At 42.8% G+C, this 14,514-nt stretch overlaps 1 protein-coding gene across 2 annotated transcripts in view; it reads left to right on the top strand.

Moving 5' to 3' along the window:
• The window catches only part of LOC120978917 (calcium-activated chloride channel regulator 3A-1-like), an 81,720-nt gene that overhangs the window by 26,489 nt on the left and 40,717 nt on the right, over positions 1-14,514 (top strand). The gene's annotated exons all lie outside the window — the stretch shown is intronic.

The following is a 14,514-nucleotide window of genomic DNA, read 5'->3' as shown; positions in this document are numbered from 1 at the left end:
AATCTATGGCAAAACTCTAAAGCTGACCCTCGGATTATTGTCACAAATTTGCAATTGGCTCGGGTCCGCACCTGGATTAACCCCATTCAATGATATGTTACTTTTTGATATAGATTCAAAATCTGTTTGAAAAAATCCACGGTCATGTGAATGGCAGTACGGACTCCCATTAGAGAAAATGGGGCGTGGATTACGTATGGACTTTGGAGCAGAGTATGTGCCAAAATCCGCATAAAATTTCCGCTGTGTGAACAAACACTTAGGATGCAAATGGTTAAGGTGAAGGCTAGACTTGGGTATGGAGTCTATGGGATCCCCTTTGTTTTCACTCTCAACCCCAGCATGGAGGTATCGACTTTGCTGCGAGATGATCTCCAGGTTGCAATCCCCAAAATAGTCCCCAAATGTTAGTGGGACACAGCATCGGCCAAGTGTCATCACCAGAAAAGTGCACAGACCAGAGTCCAGGGATAGGCTGGTTTTCAGAAGTCGGAACAAAGTTTAAGCCAGATACAACAGGAACTGGAGCTGTGCGGAACTGCAACAGGGATGATCTGTGCTGATACTCAGACCATGAGTGACTGGTGTGTCCATGCTCTCCCTATCACAACTCAGGAGGCAGTTGAAGGATGCAACTGAGCATGTGCAGCCTTCTCCAGACAAAGAAATAAGAAAAAGAACAAACAGCAGATACCTTTAATTGAATAACTCACCAGTAGAGATGAGCGAATCGAAGCTGATGAAGTGGAATTCGATCCGGATATCAGGAAAAATGCAATTCGCAACAAAGCCGAATTTCCTTGCGATTTATGTAACGAATCGCATTTTTTCCTAAAGTGGCTGCTGCAAGCATGAGGACATAGAGCAAGGAACTCTGGGAAGGCGGGATCACCCATAATGCCATGCATGCAGCCAATCAGCAGCCAGCCAGACCTGTAATGCCACAGCCCTATAAATAGCGTCAGCCATCTTGGAATCTGCCATTTACCAGTGTACTTAGTGCAGGGAGAGACGTCAGCAGGTGCTAGGGACAATGATAGGAAAGACTTCATTGTGCTGAGAAAACGATTTACAAGTGCAGGGAAAAATTATTCAAGGTGTAAGGAAAGAATAGGGAGGAATCATTCCACAGCATTTATGTAGAACAGGGTTCAGTAGGGGAGGTTACAGCCTGAGTAAAAGGAACAATCCTATTACACCTTGCTGCACTGACTGGGGATCCAAATTGCCATTATACAGCTCTGTAATTCCAGCAAACTGTTCTTGTTATTAGGGTGCAAGTGCTGTTTGATGCAGCCAATAACAGGGCTTATTACAAGGAAATATTTATACGTCTTATTTGCCCTTGTGTGGTGCAGTTATATGTTCTAAAGCATTTTTTAGCTTGTATTAGGGGGAAAAAAGGGTTTATTAGCCGTTGTGTGGTGAAGTGCTAAAATGACAGCCCTTTTTGTCGTGTATTAGTGGCAAAAGTAAAATATATTTCCCATTCAGCGGTGCAGTTATATGTTCTAAAGCCTTTTGTGGCGTGTATTAGTGGCAAAAGAAAAATATATTTGCCGTTCAGCGGTGCAGTTCTATGTTCTAAAGCCTTTTGTGGCATCTATAAGTGGAAAAAAATAAGGGCCTATTTGCCATTCAGCGGTGCAGTTATATGTTCTAAAGCCTTTTGTGGCGTGCATTAGTGGCAAAAGAAAAATATATTTGCCATTCAGCGGTGCAGTTACATGTTTTAAAGCCCTTTTTCTTGTGTATTAGTGGCAAAATAAAAATATATTTGCTGTTCAGCGGTGCAGTTATATGTTCTAAAGCCCTTTTTGGCATGTATTAGTGGCAAAAAACAAATATATTTGCCATTGAGTGGTAAAGTTCCATTGTACTACAGCCATTTACAGGGTGTATTAATAGGATAGATACGTACGCCCTATTAGCCGTTCTGTGGTGAATTGTGATTGCTATATTTATTTTTTGGGGTGTATTAATAGGAAAAAGAATACAGGAACATTGATGGGGGATTGTAGACCTCTTTTTGCTGTACGGTCTGAATTACGTCGATTAGCCATTCGTTGGGGAATTTTTTTAGTGAAACAGCCTTTTTTGGGGAAAATTGATGGGTGATTGTAGACCTCTTTTTGCTGTACGGACCGAATTACGTCGATTAGCCATTCGTTGGAGATTTCTTTTTGGTGAAACAGCCTTTTTTGGGAAAATTGGTCGGTAGCTGTAACTACGGTCAAGGACAATATATGTCCTTTACGTCCCACTGGGTAAATGTTGTTCCTGCCCAGCCACACCAGCAACACCAGCAACTTGGCCAGGTGAAGCCACTTCCGCCTCCACGTTCTCACGCCGTTGGTCCTGCGACAATGTTCGCCTCTACCTTCTCATCCTCCACCGTGTCCTCAGCCTCCACTGCAGGGACAATTGAATACTGATGGATTACTGACCAAATGCTGACCGAGTGAAGGCGGATGCTCAACAGACAGGATACATTTTTTTGGGGTTATTGTTCTGACGGATCAGAGGAAGGGCAAATTAATCAGTGACGTAAACACAAACTTACTGCTGACATCCTCTCCACTCTGTCGGGGGGTTCTACTTGTATAAGTGTTTAATAGAACAGGTTCTGTAGACATCTATGTGGAATCAGCTGACGACGGTGTAAAAGGAGTGCGCTTCTTCTTGGCGCTAACATCGACCTGTAAGGCTGAGGTCATACTTGAGTTATTTAGTCAGTTTTGGCCCTGTGACTGCCCAAATAAGTGAAGTGTGCAGTGATTCTAAGAGTGACCGCTGTCATCTACATGTCATACTGACTCACAGCACTACCACAGCAGACCCCGTATGCGTGTTACTGCAAGGCACAGTGTTCTACACCCCTATAAAGGCTCTCTACAGCCAGGAAATAGCCGTTTTTAACGCGATTCGCCACGGATAAGTTCGGGTCGAACTGAATTTCTTAAAAAAAATTGGTGAACCGGCCGAATCGAATTTTTGAAAAATTCGCTCATCTCTACTCACCGTCTATACAATTTTTTTGAAATTACATGCAATTAGAAAAGTATTTAGATCCAGATGTTGGTTTGAAAATTGTAGAATTTTTTTTTTGTAAGACAACCCCTTTAATTTTTCTCAGCCATGTGGGCACATATGAATATGAGACCAACACAGATGCCTTCAGTTGCCAAGTGCACATGTAACAGGTCAGCCAGTGTCATAGGTACAAATCTGCCCTTTAAAAACACCCGGAACCTTAATCTTGCCGATTTTACCTGCTTCCAACGCATCAGTTTCAAGAACTGACTGTTCACTTCCTGCCCAATATATCCCAGCCCTTGACAGATGCTGTTTTCACAATAGAATCAATGCCATTTCACTTGATTTTATGGCTGATCTATATATATACAGCATACATGAAAATAAGGATGCTAGTAACTGACGTGCTTCTCTTTGTACATCCTTTTGTAAATTGTTGAGATTTATTGGTGGAATTTTACACTCACTGGTAGTAAAGAGTTGTGAAGCATATTGGTGTAATCACATGACTGTAAATGACGTGACCAACGCCTTTTTACACTACACAAATCACTTTCTTCAGCTCTTAAGGACAAAACGAAGCCTGAAGTATTCAGGGATTTATTGTTCTCACACCTTACCTTTGCCTTACCTGAGGCTTTTTACAGTGCGTGACTGGTAAAATACATACATTAACCCCTTCACGCATTGTCACGTACATGTACGTGATGGAATACGGCTTCTTGCCGCATCTTCACGTGCATGTACGTAATGTGATCAGGCGGGTGCAAGAGCTGCACCCGCCCGATCCGCAGCACGGGCCCGACTGTTACTGATAGCTGGGCCCCTGCTGCATCTGCTGGCATCGCTGTATGCGGTGATGCCAGCGGATTAACCCTTTCACATGCTGCGGTCAGCGTTGACTGCGACATGTGCGCGGTTTACAGAGGGAGGGGGCTCCCTCTGACTTTATCGGCCCCCCACGCTGCGCTGACAGGGAGCCAATGTTTGCCATGGCAGCCCTGATGCCTTACACAGGCATCAGAGCCTGCCAGCTACGGAAGCCCAAGAGATCCAGCCTCCGGGCTGGGTCTCCTAGGCAACTGTCAGCGTCTTACTGTGTAAGATGCTGACAGTTCAATTCAGTGCAATGCAGAATGTATGGTACCGAATTGAAACAGGGATCAAACCCTGAAAAGGTGAAGTCCCACAGTGGGACAAATAGAAAAAGTAAAAAAAGTGAAAAAATATTTTTTTTTTATAATCAAAAAAATGTAAGTTTCAAGTAAAAAAAAAAAAAAAGGCCCCCTCACCATAAAATAGTGTTTAAAAAAAAACCACATATTTAGTATCGCCGTGTCTGTAAACCGCTCCTCTGACTGCGGCATTGGTAAGTAGTAGTAACATCTGAATAGCTTGTGCATATTATGTGGGCCTCTATATTCCTTAACACTGGATGAATAGCTAGCACATTGATTCTTCCAAACAGATTTTGTGACCGTCTCACCCTACCTATATGGATTCCTCTGCTCTGCACTCCATGCAGGACTTGAATTATGAATTTTGTATACTGTAATCAATGCACTTAGATTATGGATTTTGTACACTGTAATCAGTGACCTGAGTCTTAAATATTTCTGCTTCATGTGATGCACATGCCATAACGATCCTGATGTAATCCTCTTATATGATCACTGGTTATGCTTTTTTACCTTTTATGTTCTTTGTGTCTAATTTTGATTTTGAATTGTCCTTTTTTTCTGTAGTATCTGACGAAGGCATTTTTTGCCGAAACGTTATACTGTCGCATGTATAAAAATATATCTCCAATAAATGTACCATAGCATCGATTATCAAGGCTGCTGTTGATTTTGTCATATCTACTGGGGTGGAACCCTACAGTCAGCCTCTATACAGAGTGCGCTGAATACAGATTTAACTTTCAAAAAATGGAGACACTAAAGCATTATTTATTGTGTAAAACTGAAATAAATGTAAAAAAAAGTAGACCTATTAGTTATCACCGCTTCCGTAATAATCTGCTCCATAAAACTATCACAAGATCTATCCCCTCAGGTGAACACCGTAAAAAAAATGCAATTTTTTGGGTCATCTTCATCACATTACCAAGCGATCAAAAAGTCATACACAACCCAAAATGGTACCAATCAAACTGTCATATCTTCCCACAAAAAATGAGACCCTACCTAAGACAATCGTTCAAAAACTAAAAAAATATGGCTTTCAGAAAATGGAGACACTAAAACATGATTTTTTTTTCTCTTCAAAAATTCTTTTATAGTGTAAAACTGAAATAATTTTTTTGAAAAGTATACATATTAGATATTGCCATGTCCATAACAAGCAGCTCTATAAAAATATCACATGGCCTAACCCCTCAGGTGAACACCATAAATTTTTTTTTAAAAAAAACTGTACCAAAAATGAATTTTTTTGTCACCATAAATCCCCAAAAGTGTAATTCCAAGCGATCAAAAATACATATGTACCCCAATATTGTACCAATGAAACAGTCATCTCTTACTGCAAGAAATGAGCCCCTACATAGGACAATTGCCCAAACAATTAAAAAAAAGTCTTTCATAAAATGGAGACACTAAAACAATATTTTTTTTCTTTAAAAATGCTTTTATAGTGTAAAACTGAAATAAATTTAAAAAAGTAGACATATTCGGTATCTCCACGTCTTAATGACTTGCTCTATAAAAATATTATATGACTTACCCCCTAAGGTGAACACTATAAAAAAATAAAATAAAAACTGTGCAAAAAATGCAATTTTTTGTCACATTTCTTCACAAAAAGTGTAATACCAAGCGATCAAAAAGTCATATGCAACCCAAAATAGTACCAAACTGTAATCTCTTCCTGCAAAAAATAAGCCCCTACATAAGACAATCGCCCAAAAAATAAAAAATAAATGGCCTTCAGAAAATTGAGATTCTAAAACATGATTTTCCAAAAATGTTTTATTGTGTAAAACTGAAATACATAAAAAATGGCAGCTCTTCCTGCAAAAAGAGTCCCTGCACAAAACGATCGGCATACAAATAAAAGAAATGTATCTTTATAGAAAATTAAGACACAGAAACATTATTTTTGTTTTCAAAAATGCTTTTTTATGTAAAACTGAAACAACAAAAAAAATACACATATTTGGTATTGTCGCGTCCATATCAACCTGCTCTATAAAAGTAACACGTGATCTATCTTGTCAGGAGAGCTACGTAAAAAACAAAAAATAAAAACTGTGCCGCAACAGCCATTTTTTGTTTACCTTGCCTCACAAAAGCGTAATATCGAGCAATCAAAAATCATATGTACCCCAAAATAGTACCAATAAAACTGTCACCTCATCCCGTAGTTTACAAAATGAGGTCACTTTTTGGGAGTTTCTCCTCTAGGGGTGTATAAGGGGGTCTTCAAATGTGACATGGCAACTTAAAATGATCCCAGTGAAATTTGCCCTCCAAAACCTATATGGCGCTCCTTTCCCTTTGCAGCCTGCGGTGTACCGATTCAGCAGTTTGACCACATATGGGGTGTTTCTGTAAACTGCAGAATCAGGGTAATAAATATTGAGTTTTCTTTGGCTGTTAAACCTTGCTGTGTTACAGGGAAAAATAGATTAAAATGGAAAATCTGCAAAAAAGTGAAATTTAGAATTTTCACCTCTATTTTCCTTTCATTCTTGTGGAACACCTAAAGGGTTAAGGCTCACTAAAGGCTAGTTGTGCCCAAACTGGTTTACGTCACCTATAATTATTGTATTTTTACATCAAACTTGGGACGCTAAAACGAAAACAAAAAATCTTTATTGATCACGTATAAATTATTTAAAAAAATGGAAGGGAATGTTCTTCAAATACTAGTCAATAGTGCAGGACTGAAACATAGATATGGAGCCAGATTAGGATCACTCCATTAATCTGATCCATGACCCCCACAACTGAGGGCTATTGTGGCCTGCACCATTTCTCTTTCGCCACAGCATTGACTTTGCTTAAGGGCTCATGCACACAAACTTATTTTCTTTCCATGTTTTTTTTTTTTGCGGACCATATGTGGAACCATTCGCTTCAATGGGTCCGCAAAAAAAATGGAAGTTACTCCGTGTGCATTCCGTTTCCGTATGTCCGTATCGCAAAAAAATAGAACATGTCCTATTATTGTCGGACAAGGATAGTACTGTTCTATCAAGGGCCAGCTGTTCTGTTCCGCGAAATACGGAATGCACACGGATGTCATTCGTATTTTTTGCAGGTCCATTTTTTGCGGACCGCAAAATACATACGATCGTGTGCATAAGGCCTAATAAAGAGACCAAAGACAAATGATGTGAACTAATTCCAAACACCCTGACTGAATACAATGTTTCCAGGAGATACTAAAACATTTAGTTTTGTATCAAATTAAACGGCTAAACACACCACTCACGCTGCAAGTACACGCAGCTGGCCTCAGCCTAAGTATCCTTTGTACTCAGTCAGAGATTATACTTTTTTTTTTTACATTATTGTAAATAGGGTGATTGCCATCAACATATTTACATTTAGGGGGATCCTTCAATGAAAGATGGGGTCACACAACATATTGACTAGCCCCCTGGGGGCTGTGATTACATGGAATTTGTTGTCCTGGATGTTTACATATTATATAGTGGTGCAATAACTATGTTCTATTTATCTCCATTTTTTATGGGTGAGGATATTGAAGGATTGGCACACCATCTGATATTGTATATGTCACATCTGCTGTTTTCACATAACAACATGAGTCATGATCAGATTATATGTTGATTATAATATCATATTTATATTGACATCCATAGGACATTATCTTATGTCTCACAGCTTATTACCATCTATCAGTACAAACTGTACGTATCCTCATCATCTTGTTCTTATTGTATGAGCCTCCATGCCAATTACAAAATCGCCTATATGATCCCTAGTTAAAATGAGGGGTTTGTCCCCGATTCTAGATTCCCCACTGTTTGAGCCAGTGTATCTAACTAAGTAGGAGCGATATGCTCCGATCATGTGACGCTGTGTGGGCGTGGTACCTGATCATTATGGGAGGGATTATAGGTTTAAATATTCGCGGTTGGGGCGGCCGCTTCACGGCTGCACTAGTGCCAGTCAGAGCGCTGCCTTTATATACTGGAGGGCAGCGCGATGTTGCTCTAAGATTTATGTGCGATACTATGCTTCTTAGTACATGGCTCCTGAGGATGTTTGTAGGAAACGCGTCGAGCCAAGAAAATGAACAGTTAGCATAGTCTAGTTGTCTTTATATAATCAGTTAGTGGCATTACATTTTTTATAATCCCTGACTGAATACAAAGGATACTAAGCTGCGTGTACTTGCAGTGTGAGTGGTGTGTTTAGCCGTTTAATTTGATACAAAACGAAATGATTTAGTATCTCCTGTATTCAGTCAGTGTCTTTGGCATTAGTTCACAGCATTTGTCTTTGGGCTCTTTATTAAGCAGTCAATGCTGTGGCGAATGAGAAATGGTGCAGGCCACAATAGCCCTCAGTTTTGGGGGTAATGAATCAGATTAATGGAGTGATCCTCCATATCTGTGTTTCAGTCCTGCACTACTGACTAGTATTTGAAGAACTGTTTAGTACATTCCCTTCCATTTTTTAAATAATTTATACGTAATCAATAAAGATTTTTTGTTTTCGTTTTAGAGTCCCAAGTCTGATGTAAAAACAAATTTTGTAAAATCAGTTTTAAATAACTTGAAGGGTGTAGTTTCTAAAATGGGGTAATTTATGGGTGGTTTCTACCAGTGATTGCCAGTTCGCATTGTTCGCCCACGAACATATGCGGGCTGCCATCTTTTTTCACAAGTCCGGCGAGCCCCCGGTGGCTGTTCTCGGAACTGCCTGCTCCCGCTGACAGCACTTGTTTTCAGACCGGCTCGCGCACAGGCACAGGTAAGGGCTTACCTGTGCCTCGCCAGACTTGTGAAAAAAGATGGCAGCCCGCATATGTTCGCATGCGAACTGGCCATCACTGGTTTCTACTATGTAAGCCCCACAATGTCACTTCATAACTGAACTGGTCCTTAAAAAAATAAATAAATGACGTTTACAAAATGATGCCAACATGAAGTAGACATCTGGGAAATTTATCACAATCTGCTTTAAATGCAGAGACATTCAAATTTCAAAAATGGTGAATTTTTCAAAATTTTCGTAAAATTTTTGATTTTTTTTATAAATAAAGGTGAAACATATTGACTTAAATTTGCCACTAACATGAAGTACAATGTGTCACTAGAAAACAATCTCAGAATCGCTTATATAAGTAAAAGCGTTCTAGAGTTATTACCACATAAAGTGTAATATGTCAGATTTGAAAAATGTGGCTTGGTCCTTATAGTGAAAACTTGCTTGGTCTTGAAGAGATTAATAAAGGGTTTCTCTGACATTTTCCCCCTTCCTTACATGGAAAAATAATAGCTTTTCACATCACTTAAATGGGTTTTTTGGGACTCAGATATTTGTGACATCCTCTGGGTAGGTCATCAATATCAGATTGATAGAGGTCTGATACTTGGCACCCCGCCGACAGGGGCAGACTGGGAACTTAAAGTGGCCCTGAAAAAATACTAAAAGTGTCCCTGTTTTCTAGTTGGGTCCAAATTGATGCAAGGCAGGACCAGCAATACCATATTGTGGCACATTATACCACCTCAACAGAGCCACATACCACAGTCCATCACAAAATACTGCCAGCAGCACAAAATACATCCCCAAAAACTTCCACTGGCCGGCCGTGAGAAGGGCCCAGGCGACCCCCTGGGCATCGGCCCACTGGGAAATTTCCCTGTAAGTTCTATGGCCAATCCGCCCCTGCCCACAGAACAGCTGTTTCGGTCAGCTGCCGATGCAGAAAACTATACAATGGATCTGTTCACTATGTAGTGGCCGTGTCAGTGTACTGCAGCTCAGCTTCCATTCAGAAGAATAGTAGCTGAGCAGCAGTATGCCAGAGCTGGAAAATACACAGTGGACGGAGCAGTGGAGTAGCTTTCATGGGGGCATGTGCCTCGGGTGGCAATTTGCAAGGAGGTGCCTGGCATCGGCCTGCCTCCCTACCCCGCCATTCACTCTGTCAGGCCACAGGGGGCTGCGACCTATAAGAGAACTGGACAGGGCCTCATCTGCCATTAGGGGGTGGCAGATGGGAGCCTATGTCTCTGATCCCTACCTTTTACACTTATAAGCCACAGGCCACCAGGACTGAAGCCTATGAGACAGTAAGCACAGGTGGTCGCACCTGCGCAGGATCTCAGAAGTCATTATGATTGTCTGCACCGGGGTGCAGGTGGCACAATCACCTCATCACAACAGTCTGCACCAAGATCCAGGCTGTAAGATGCAGGTTTATTGCAGCACTTCTGTCACAGGTGGACATCAACACTCTCATGTATTCCTCTGTTCACACTACATGGTACACTTATTACGTGGCACGCTCATTACAGGGTGCCGTTTGCGCGCAATGCATTTTGTGACACAAAATGTGTTCTGTGACATATGATATATAATAAATCAGTAATCACAGAATTAATTTTGTCTTTACTGAAATCTTTTTGTCACACAGAATTGATTTTGTCACATAGACTATTTTGTGACACAAAATATATTTCCTTCATTTTGTCCTACAGAATTGTATTTTTTGACACTGAATGGTATTTTGTGACACAGAATGGTATTTTGTGACACAACACTCCTTTTCTTGCACAAAATGTTCATTTGTGACAGAATTCATTTGTGTCATTTTGACAAACATTTTTACAAAGAATGTTATTTTGTGACACTTTGGTTAGTTTGACAGATATTTGTCACAGAATTTTATTTTGTAGCACAAAATTTCATTTTGTGAAAGAATTTTGTTCCACAGAATGTCATTTTGTAGCATAAAATGTAAATTTTTTGGCACAATGTCATTTTGTCACACAGAATGTCATTTTGCTACATAGAATTGAATTGTGTCACACACACTTCAGTTTGTCTCACAAAATGTCATTTTTAGAGATGAGCGAATTTCAAAAAAATTTGATTTAGTCAGTTCACCGAATTTTCCAAAAAGATTTGATTCAATCCGAATTTATTTGTGGCGAATCTCATTAAAAAACAGCTATTTCCTGGCTGCAGAGCATGTATAGTGGTGTAGAACACTGTGTCTTGCAGAAACACGCATAGAGAGTCTGCTGTGGTAGTGGAACAATACTGTGAGTCAGTATGAACCGCAGATGATAGGCCACTTATTTGGTCAGTTACGGGCCAAAACTGACCAAATAACTCAAGTGTGAACTCAGCCTTACAGGTCAGTGTTAGCGTCACACCTAGAACTCCTCCCAGCATGAGGAGTCAACACAGTGGCTCAGTCACAGCGGTGAGGTTGGGAATTGCATGAGGAATCGCATGAGTTGTCAACAAAGTCACAGAGTGGTGAGGGTGGGAATAGCATGAGTCGTCAACACAGAGGCCCAGTAACAGAGGGGTGAGGTGGCAAAAGCATGAGAAGACCACAGAGTGGTGAGGTGGCAGCAGCATGAGGAGACCATAGAGTGGTGAGGTGACAGCAGTATGAGGAGACCACAGAGTGGCCCAGTGACAGAGTAGGGAGGTGGGGGCAATATCAGTAACAGCTAAAGATGGTGGGTGGCAGTAGGAGAACCTGGCAGCGGGTGTGTGGCATCAGGCTGGTGGCAGCATCAGAATAGTAGCTGGAGCATGTAGCCAGAAGAAACAGGTCTCTTTTGACAAAGTTTGGGTGTGGCACCATGGATGATCTAGTCTGATGCATCAGGCACTGGTGTATGGAAATCCTGGCTGATCCAGGCCTGACTCATCTTCACAAAGGTCAGTTTCTCCACAATTTGGGTGGACAGGTGAGTTCTCCTTGGGGTCCACTATGGCCCCTGCCGCACTAAACATCCACTCTAATGCCACACTGCTGGTCAGGCAGGAAAGCTTGTCCAGGGCAAACTCGGCCAGTTGCGGCCACAAATCGAGTTTGGCTGCCCAGTAGTCCAGGGGATCCTTGATGTGGGGTGGCAGGGTGCACTCCAAGTATGCCACAACTTGGTTCAGGTTCTGCTCCATGTCTAGCTGCTGGTGAGTAGTTTCTTCACTAGACAGGTGAATAACACTGCTCATCAGAGACTCTAGACTTAAGTTGCTGCTGATGGAGCTGGTACTGCTCCTGCCCCCCAGCAGCCATGGCAGTGGAATGTGAGTGCAGAGGGCCACCCCGGTCAGACCTACATGAGGATGGGTGATGGAGCACATAGGCAGCGGCCAACTGACTACATAGGATGTCTCGATAGTAGTTCAGTTTGTCCTCCCTCTCAGCAGGAGGAAAAAAAGGCCCCCATTTTGGACCGGTAGCAAGAGTCTAACATGGTGGAGAGCCAGTAGTCATCCCTCTGCCAAATGGTGACAATTCGGCTGTCACTACGCATGCAACTGAGCATGCATCGGGCCATTTGCAAAAGTGACTCAAAGGGACTCCCTGCCTCCATCTCCACTGCATACTGCCACAGCATGTCTGGGTCATCTGCCCTGTAGCTCCTCCGGGTGCTGCTCCTACTCCTCCTCTCTTTTCACCTGTGCAGAAAAACCACCCATTTCTCTACACATTGCTTGTGCACAAATGTCCTCCTCCTCCAGTTCAGCCCCGACAGGGCTCATGTGGCCGTGAGTTGTAGGCCCCACGTCTCCTGTGCCCTGGCCAGCCAGATTTAGCAGCATCTGTTCCAGGACATAAGGCAGTGGAATGACATTGTTTATCCCTTATTCCTGGCGACTGACAAATAAAGTGGCCTTCTCAAAGGGACCGAGCAAACGGCAGGTGTCACGCATGAGCTGCCACTGGCTAACATCGAAGTTACACAGGTGAGTACATATAGTCGGTCCAACATATGGAGGGTGGAGTGCCAATGGGTGGAAATGTCGCATATCAGCCGATGGGGAACACCGTGTAGGAGTGGCTGAAGTGCATGCACAGTTTCCTGGCCATTTTCAGGATGTCTTGCAGATGTTGGAAGACTTCATGAACCGCTTTAGAACCAGATTAAACACGTGCGCCATGCAGGGTGCATGGCTCAGCCCTCCTTGACGCAGCGCTGACATCATGTTCTTCCTATTGTCGGTGACCAAGGTTCTGATTTTGAGTTGGCGAGGAGAAAGTCAGGATTACATTTCTTGATGGAGGATGCAGAGCAGTTTCTCCCCTGTGCCCAGGCAAACTAGGTGCAGAACAGCGTGACACTGCTGTGCCCTGCACATGTGGTATGCTGCAGGAGCACTCCAAATTGTGCCTGCAGTGGAGGCTGAAGATAAGGTGGAGGATAAGGAGGCAGCAGCGCAGGACATTGGCGCAGGATCCACAGCTTGAGATCGTGGAGGCGGCAGTGCCGTCATCTGGCCAAGTTGCTGGTGTGGCTGGGCAGGAACCACATTTACCCAGTGGGCAGTGAAGGACATATATTGTCCTTGACCAAAGTTACAGCTCCACATGTCGGCACTGCTGTGAACTTTAGCGGACACCGAAAGGCTCAAGGACTGGCCCATCTTCTGTTCAACATACGTGTGCAGGGCTGGTAGTGCCTTTTTTGCAAAGAAATGACGGCTTGGGACTCTCCACCTCAGCTCGGCACAAGCCATCAGTTCTCTGAAAGGTGCACAGTCCACCACTTGGAAAGGGAGGGATTACAGCACCAGCAACTTGGCCAGGAGCACGTTCAGGAAGTGCATGCTTACTCTTGTCCCTTGGCAATCGCTTCGGTGATCAATTGCTGACGTAATGACTGACAGAGGAGTAGGAGCGGGAGCATCAGGACCAGTAGATGATGGAAAGAACAGATAGCTCCCTTCGGCTGAGGTGGTCAAGCCTTGACTGCAGGAAAAGGGGTGCGGGCCACTAGTGATGCAGCGGTTGCTGCAGAGGCTGCACCACTACATCGGAGCCACAGTTCTCCCAGGCCACTCTATAGCGATGCTGCATTTGTTGATGCAGGGCTGTGGTGCCAACATTAGCGGCTTGATGAAAACTTTCCGTAGTCCCCTAGTACCTCTCCCGATTATCGAAGTTCCGTTTGACCGAATAGCTATGGACCTCATAGGTCCAGTACCAAAGTCCGCCAGAGGGCATCAACACATCTTAGTCATTCTAGACTACGCCACTGGGTACCCGGAGGCAGTGCCACTGTGACATACCTCGGCTAAACTCATAACTAAGGAGTTAATGGAGATGTTTTCCCAAGTAGGACTACCTAAAGAAGTTCTGACCGACCAAGGGACCACTTTTATGTCCAAGGTGATGAGGGAACTCTGTAAGTTGCTGCACATAAAACAACTGCGGACGTCCGTTTACCATCCGCAAATGGACTGTCTGGTTTAACCAAACATAAAAAAATATGTTGAAAAAGGTAGTGTCTAAAGATGGGAAGGA

Source organism: Bufo bufo, chromosome 9, assembly GCF_905171765.1.
Source record: "Bufo bufo chromosome 9, aBufBuf1.1, whole genome shotgun sequence".
Classification (NCBI taxonomy): Eukaryota; Metazoa; Chordata; class Amphibia; order Anura; family Bufonidae; genus Bufo; species Bufo bufo.
Note: the sequence above shows the minus strand (reverse complement) of the source record. Positions and strands in the feature narration are given on the sequence as shown.